Genomic DNA, 7,006 nt, shown 5'->3' on the forward strand with positions numbered 1-7,006 from the left:
TTCTGCCTGGGACAGACTTCTGGAGGCATAAGCTACCGGCTGTAACTGACCCTTGGCATTGACATGCAGCAACACACACCCGACACCATAGGACGACGCATCGCACGTTAACACAAGTTTCTTACATGGGTCATATAGCGTTAACAGATTGTTGGAACATAACAAATTGCGTGCTCTATTAAAAGCCCTTTCCTGGCTGTCCCCGCAGACCCATTCACGACCTTTGCATAAGAGCACGTGCAGCGGCTCCAGCAGCGTGCTCAATTTGGGAAGAAAGTTGCCAAAATAATTCAGGAGCCCCAGGAACGAACGCAGTTCCGTTGTGTTACGGGGTCTGGGTGCTCTCTGGATCGCTTCCGTCTTGGACGCAGTTGGGCTGATCCCGTCTGATGCTACCCTCATCCCCAGGAATTCTACCTCTGGAGCTAGGAAGGCGCACTTCGCAGTTTTCAGGCGCAGACCTACCCGGTCCAGTCTGCGTAGCACCTCCTCCAGGTTGTGGAGGTGTTCTTCAGTATCGTAACCGATAATGAGGATGTCGTCCTGAAAAACCACCGTCCCTGGAATCGACTTGAGGAGGTTTTCCATATTTCGTTGGAAGAGCGCGCCGACCGAGCGAATCCCAAACGGACATCTGTTGGACTCAATCAACCCCGAGTGTGTCGTGATGGTGGTCAGCTTCTTCGACTCACTCGCCAGCTCCTGGGTCATGTAAGCTGAGGTCAGGTCCAATTTTGAAAAAAGTTTGCCACCGGATAGCGTCGCTCTCGGTAGTGTGTACTGGTCTTGGAGTGACACCCGATTGATGATGGCCTTGTAATCGCCACATATCCTGACTGACCCATCCGCCTTTAGCACCGGCACAATCGGGCTCGCCCAGTCACTGAATTCGACTGGCGAGATGATGCCTTCCCTCAGGAGGCGGTCCAATTCGCCTTCTATCTTTTTCCGCATCACGTACGGCACCGCTCTGGCCTTGTGGTGTACTGGTCTGGCGTCCGGGTTTATGTGAATCACTATCTTGGCCCCCATGAAAGTGCCAATGCCGGGTTGAAATAATGAGTCAAATTTGTCCAGGACCTGTGAGCATGATACTCACTCCACAGAGGAAATTGCATTGACATCGCCCCCTTTCCAGTTCATGACAGCAAGCCAACTCCTCCCCAGTAGTGCGGGACCGTCCCATGGGACAATCCAGAGTGGCAACCTGTTCTCTGAATCTTTGTGGGTCACGACTACCATGGCGCTGCCTTGCACCGGAATGATCTCCTTCGTGTAAGTCCGTAGCTGTGCGTCAATCGGCGATAATTTTGGCCTGCTGGCCTTGGATGCCCACAACTTTTTGAACTGTTTGATACCCATCAGGGACTGGCTGGCACTCGTGTCTAACTCCATTGATACTGGGATGCCATTGAGGAGCACTTTCATCAATATTGGTGGCGTCCTGGTGTATGAACTGTATACGTGCTCCACATGAACTCGCTGAACTTCAGCTTCCAGCGATTTCCCCCAGTGTCCATTTCTGCAATTTCTGCAGGCATTTTGCTCATCTCTGCAAACTCCGGCTGAATGTATGCCTCCACGCCTCCAGCATGAGTTACGGTTTGAAACAAAAGGTCCCTTGCCAGTCGATCGTCCCTGACTGCCCCTGTAATTGTCCTTGAGTGCACCATTAACAGGTGTTGATGGCCCCATTACTGGCCGCATTGTCCCTTGCAATGGCGTGAATCACTGTTTAGCTTGCCATTGTCTCTGTCGAACTCCCCCTCTGGGTTCGACTACATGTTGGGGCATGCCTGACTGCCCTTGTCTGCCTGGAGAACTGTGTGCTGTTTTAACAATGTTGAATCTCTGTCCCAACCATTCCTTAACACAGTACCTCACGTCTGTTCTGCTAGTGGCCATGCTCGCGTGGTTTAAATCCCAGTTTCTTGTCGCCATTGATACGTCCTTACTTCACAGTATAAATGCACACAAGGCCTATGCTTGAGAGAAGGTCAGTCTGTGACCTGTCCTTTATTCCATAGCACTCAAGTGATGACGGTGGGTGGAGCTTCCCCTTTTATACCTGAAGGTCCAGGTTAGGAGTGTCTCCCACCTAGTGGTCAGTGTTCTCACGGTGTACAACTTAGGTCAGTTTATACATGGGTTACAATGCTGGTTGAATACATGACAATGCCTGCGACATTTTCCATCATTGATAAAATATTCTACGTGATCCTTGCAGTCACTGCTCTTCCTGCTCAGTGATTATAGTCATTGACGTTGTGTAACTCTGTGTGTGATCCATATTTGGCCTTGTTCTGTATCTGACAATGTAGTGATGACCATTAAATGATAGGGGCAGTGACATAATTTCAATAAATCGGAAGTCCACATGAGCCAAATTCCCACTGCTCATTTATGCCGTTCCTTTAACAGAAACCGTAACTCTGTACTCTGCAGACACGCAAATGATGAAGTTATTGCTGTTGTTGGAACACTTTGTATACTTTCACCTGCCTTCGGCACTAAAAGCTCTCTGAAGTTTGTTTCTTACTGGGATTCGCTGTCACAATAGAGTTGTGAGAACTGAGAGGCACTGGGCAGACTGCAATATCTGACCAGACTGAATCTGTATTACTGGGACTATCTGTAATTGTACAACTGTATTGAGTGTCGTTCATTGACTGGGGTCGAACATCTGACCATAGTGGCCATGTAATTCCTGGATTTTTTGAGGATACAACGAGCATGGTGGATAGAGGTGTACCGATGGATGTGGTGTATTTAGATTTCCAAAAGGCATTCGATAACGTGCCACACAAAAGGTTACTGCAGAAGATAAAGGTGCGCGGAGTCAGAGGAAATGTATTAGCATGGATAGAGAATTGGCTGGCGAACAGAAAGCAGAGAGTCAGGATAAATGGGTCCTTTTCCGGTTGGAAATCAGTGGTTAGTGGTGTGCCACAGGGATCAGTGCTGGGACCACAACTGTTTACAATATACATAGATGACCTGGAAGAGGGGACAGAGTGTAGTGCAACAAAATTTGCAGATGACACTAAGATTAGTGGGAAAGCGGGTTGTAAAGAGGACTCAGAGAGGCTGCATGGAGATTTGGATAGGTTAAGCGAATGGGCTAAGGTTTGGCAGATGGAATACCATGTCGGAAGGTGTGAGGTCATCCACTTTGGGGAAAAAAAACAGTAAAAGGGAATATTATTTGAATGGGGAGAAATTACAACATACTGTGGTGCAGAGGGATCTGGGGGTCCTTGTGCATAAATCCCAAAAGGTTAGTTTGCAGGTGCAGCAGGTAATCAGGAAGGCGAATGGAATGTTGGCCTTCATTGCGAGAGGGATGGAGTACAAAAGCAGGGAGGTCTTGCTGCAACTGCATAAGGTATTCGTAAGGCCGCACCTGGAGTACTGCGTGCAGTTTTGGTCACCTTACTTAAGGAAGGATATACTAGCTTTGGAAGGGGTACAGGGACGATTCACTAGGCTGATTCCAGAAATGAGGGGGTTACCTTATGATGATTGATTGAGTAGACTGGGTCTTTACTCGTTGGAGTTCAGAAGGATGAGGGGTTATCTTATAGAAACATTTAAAATCATGAAAGGGATAGACAAGATAGAGGCAGAGAGGTTGTTTCCACTGGTAGGGGAGACTAGAACTAGGGGACACAGCCTCAAAATACGGAGGGGCCAATTTAAAACCGAGTTGAGAAAGAATTTCTTCTCCCAGAGGGTTGTGAATCTGTGGAATTCTCTGCCCAAGGAAGCAGTTGAGGCTGGCTCATTGAATGTTTTCAAGTCAAAGATAGATAGATTTTTAACCAATAAGGGAATTAAGGGTTACGGGAAGAGGGTGGGTAAGTGGAGCTGAGTCCACGGCCAGATCAGCCATGATCTTATTGAATGGCGGAGCAGGCTCGAGGGGCTAGATGGCCTACTCCTGTTCCTAATTATTATGTTCTTATGTTCTTATAACATGGCGATGAGAATTGTACAGTGTACTGCAAGTGTGGTCGAAAGAAAGTTTGATACCAGTTCAACAGAACTTCACTACTTTTCAACACTATCCATCTTGAATTAACCCTTGGTGCTCCATTTTCTTTTTATGGATGTATAACCCGCATCACGACCTTTACTGTTTATTTGTATTTCTACTCTGAGATCCCTTTGCTCCTTGACCTCACTTAGATTCTTATTCTCACGTAGTATTTGACCTTATCTTTCTTACCAAAGTACATGACCTCACTCTGTCTGTGTTGGATTGAATTTGCCAATTCAATGTCCAGTCTACAAGATTATTGATGTCTTGTTGTAGTTTGTTGCAGTCCTCCTCAATAATGTCTATCAGCCCCACCCCAATTTGGCCTCATCTGAAAGTGTAGAAATTGTTTTTTTGATTCCAAAGTCTAAATGGACAATTTAAATTGTGAACAGCATTGGTCCCACACTGATCCTCATGGGAGCCCACTTTACACCTTCTGCACTCAGAATAACAGTCCTATACTTCTGCTTTCTGTCTTGGGGTCAGCTCGCTCTACATTCCACGACTTGTCCCCTAACACCGCAAGCTCTGACCTTATTCATTATTCTAATATGTGGTACCTCATCAAAGACTTTTTGGAGATTTAAGTATATTATATCGACCACATTGCCCTGGTCTACTCTCCCTGTTACTTCTTCAATGAAATCAAAGAAGTTGGTCAAGCAAGACTTTTCCTTTTGAATCCACGCTGATTATACATAATTATATTTTTGGTTTATAGATATTCTTCTATTCTCGAATTAGAAGGTATTCCATTATTTTCCTACCACCGAAGATCCACTGACTGGTCTATAGTTCCCCGGACATGTTCTATCTTCCATCTCAAATATAAGTATTACGTTAGCTATCCGCCATTCCTCTGACACTACACATTTTTCAAACTAATCATTAAATATTTGTAATAGTGCTCCTGCTATCTCTTCGCTGAATTATTTTAAAGTGTATGGATGTAATCCATCCAGACCAGGGGTTCAATCCTCCTTTCATTTGGTTTGTTCATTTAATATTTCTCCTCTTTACTTATTGCAGTTATATAATTTCCCATACATTATTCCACCTTCATGTCCATCTGCCCTGTGTCCCTGGTAAATACAGAGGCAAAGTAATTATTTCATATTTTATGTAATTTTTCCATCGCTTCATGTGATTTAATATTGTTCATCGATTTGTGGCCCTATTCCCATCCGACATTCTTTTTAAAATGAATGTGCCTGTAGAAAGTTAGATGAGCGATTATTTTATCAGCCAGCTAATAATGGGAAGGATAAAGAGGTGTAAAATTAGGTAAAATGCAGAAAGATTCAAGATCTGAAATGATAATGTGGGACTTCAACGTAAACTGTGAAAATAACCATGCAAAGGGAAAATGCAGGGGAGGATTTCCTGAAATCTGTATTAGAAATTTCTCCATCAGTATGTTTCCAGCACGATTTGAAAGAAAGCAGTTCTGGATCTCGGAAATGGATTAAGTAGAGCATGTTTCTGTGGAGGAGCAGTGAGGAAACAGTGATCACAATATCATTAGGTTTACAGTAGTTATGGAAAAGGAGAAGGTATAATCATGTGTGAAAATACCCAACTGTAGGAGGACTAATTTCCTGAGTTGAAAGGGATCCGGCCCAGGTAGATTGAAACCAAAGATTTCTCGGTAAAACAGTAAATGCACATTGGGAGTCTTTCAAAAAGGAGATAGATCGGGTAACGACTCGACACGTTCTCATGCAGGGTGCAGAAATAGCATGATAGCTAGCTACAGCTCGGTTGATGAATGAAGATCAACTAAAACACAAAAACGGAAGCTTGTGATAAACTTCAGCCTCATATTTGAGTAGAGAACCAAGCAGAATACAGAATGTACAGAGAAGGACTATCAAAGGAGGAGGAAGTAGAATCAGCAGAAAAACAGGATATTCGCCCATAGTACTTATCTGAGGAAGGACACACTTGCCTTGGAGGTGATGCAACAGAGGATCAACAGATTGATTCCTGGGATGAGAGGGCTGTCCTATGTTGAGAGATTGTGTAGAATATGCCAATTCTCTCTTGGGTTTCGAAGAATCGGAGGTGATCTCGTTGAAGCGGACAATATTCTGAAGGGGATTGACAGGGTAGATGTTGAGAAGTCTGGCTAGCTCAGTCGGTGGAGCATGAGACTCTTAATCTCAGGATCGTGGGTTTGAGCCCCATGTTCGTCGATTACAGTTCCTTAAAATGTATGTTGCTTTCACAGGAAAACATCATTAATGAACACATTATCTTCTTTTGCACAATGAAAGAAATACGAATTGAGGGAGAGTTGATAATTTAATCATCTGTTCTGTGCTCTGCCGAAGAACACAAGAACCAGGAGCAGGAGTCGGCCATTTGGCCCTTCGAGCCTGCCTTCTTTTGCACTGAAACAAATTATAACCGTGAGTTTAAATTAGCAGTGCGAGATATTTACAGGGCACCTTTCAATGCTTCACAAACCCATTCCTTTCGCTGCAGCCACCCGGGATCGTTTCCCGGTATGGGAAGTATATTTGATATCACCGTTTGCAATTGAAGTGGAGTAATTTTATTACGTCAGATGGATGTCCCAAAGAACTTCAGAGTGGTGTCAAAACAAATGAGTTTGCGAATTAAAAACACTGAATGTCAGGAGTGGGATTTGAACCTACGCCTCCAGAGGAGACTGCGATCTGAACGCAGCGCCTTAGACCGCTCGGCCATCCTGACTGTTTGATGCTTCAGTTACAAGTTATTACTCAGGAAAGTTTCGGACCGGGCACTTGTTCAGTGTTGCTGGAAGGCCCAGTGATCGGGATATCCTCTCCCCCGGGGTTTTCCTGAGCCTGTGATCGCTGCACGGGGAGGTTTGGGCCGGGTTGGAGGTAGCTTATATCCCAGGGATGAACAATAACACTCTGAGCTCTGGAACTGGGGAAGAGCGAATAATTAATGAGCTGTTTGTGGGTTTCAAAT

General features: G+C 44.9%; 1 non-coding gene across 1 annotated transcript; it reads right to left on the reverse strand.

The window, feature by feature from the left end:
• Window positions 1–6,677: 6,677 nt before the first annotated feature.
• trnal-cag (transfer RNA leucine (anticodon CAG)) lies at window positions 6,678–6,760 on the reverse strand. The gene has a single exon. It is a non-coding gene; the product is annotated as a tRNA-Leu (tRNA).
• Window positions 6,761–7,006: the final 246 nt, after the last annotated feature.

This window comes from Pristiophorus japonicus, unplaced genomic scaffold, assembly GCF_044704955.1.
Source record: "Pristiophorus japonicus isolate sPriJap1 unplaced genomic scaffold, sPriJap1.hap1 HAP1_SCAFFOLD_89, whole genome shotgun sequence".
Lineage (NCBI taxonomy): Eukaryota > Metazoa > Chordata > Chondrichthyes > Pristiophoridae > Pristiophorus > Pristiophorus japonicus.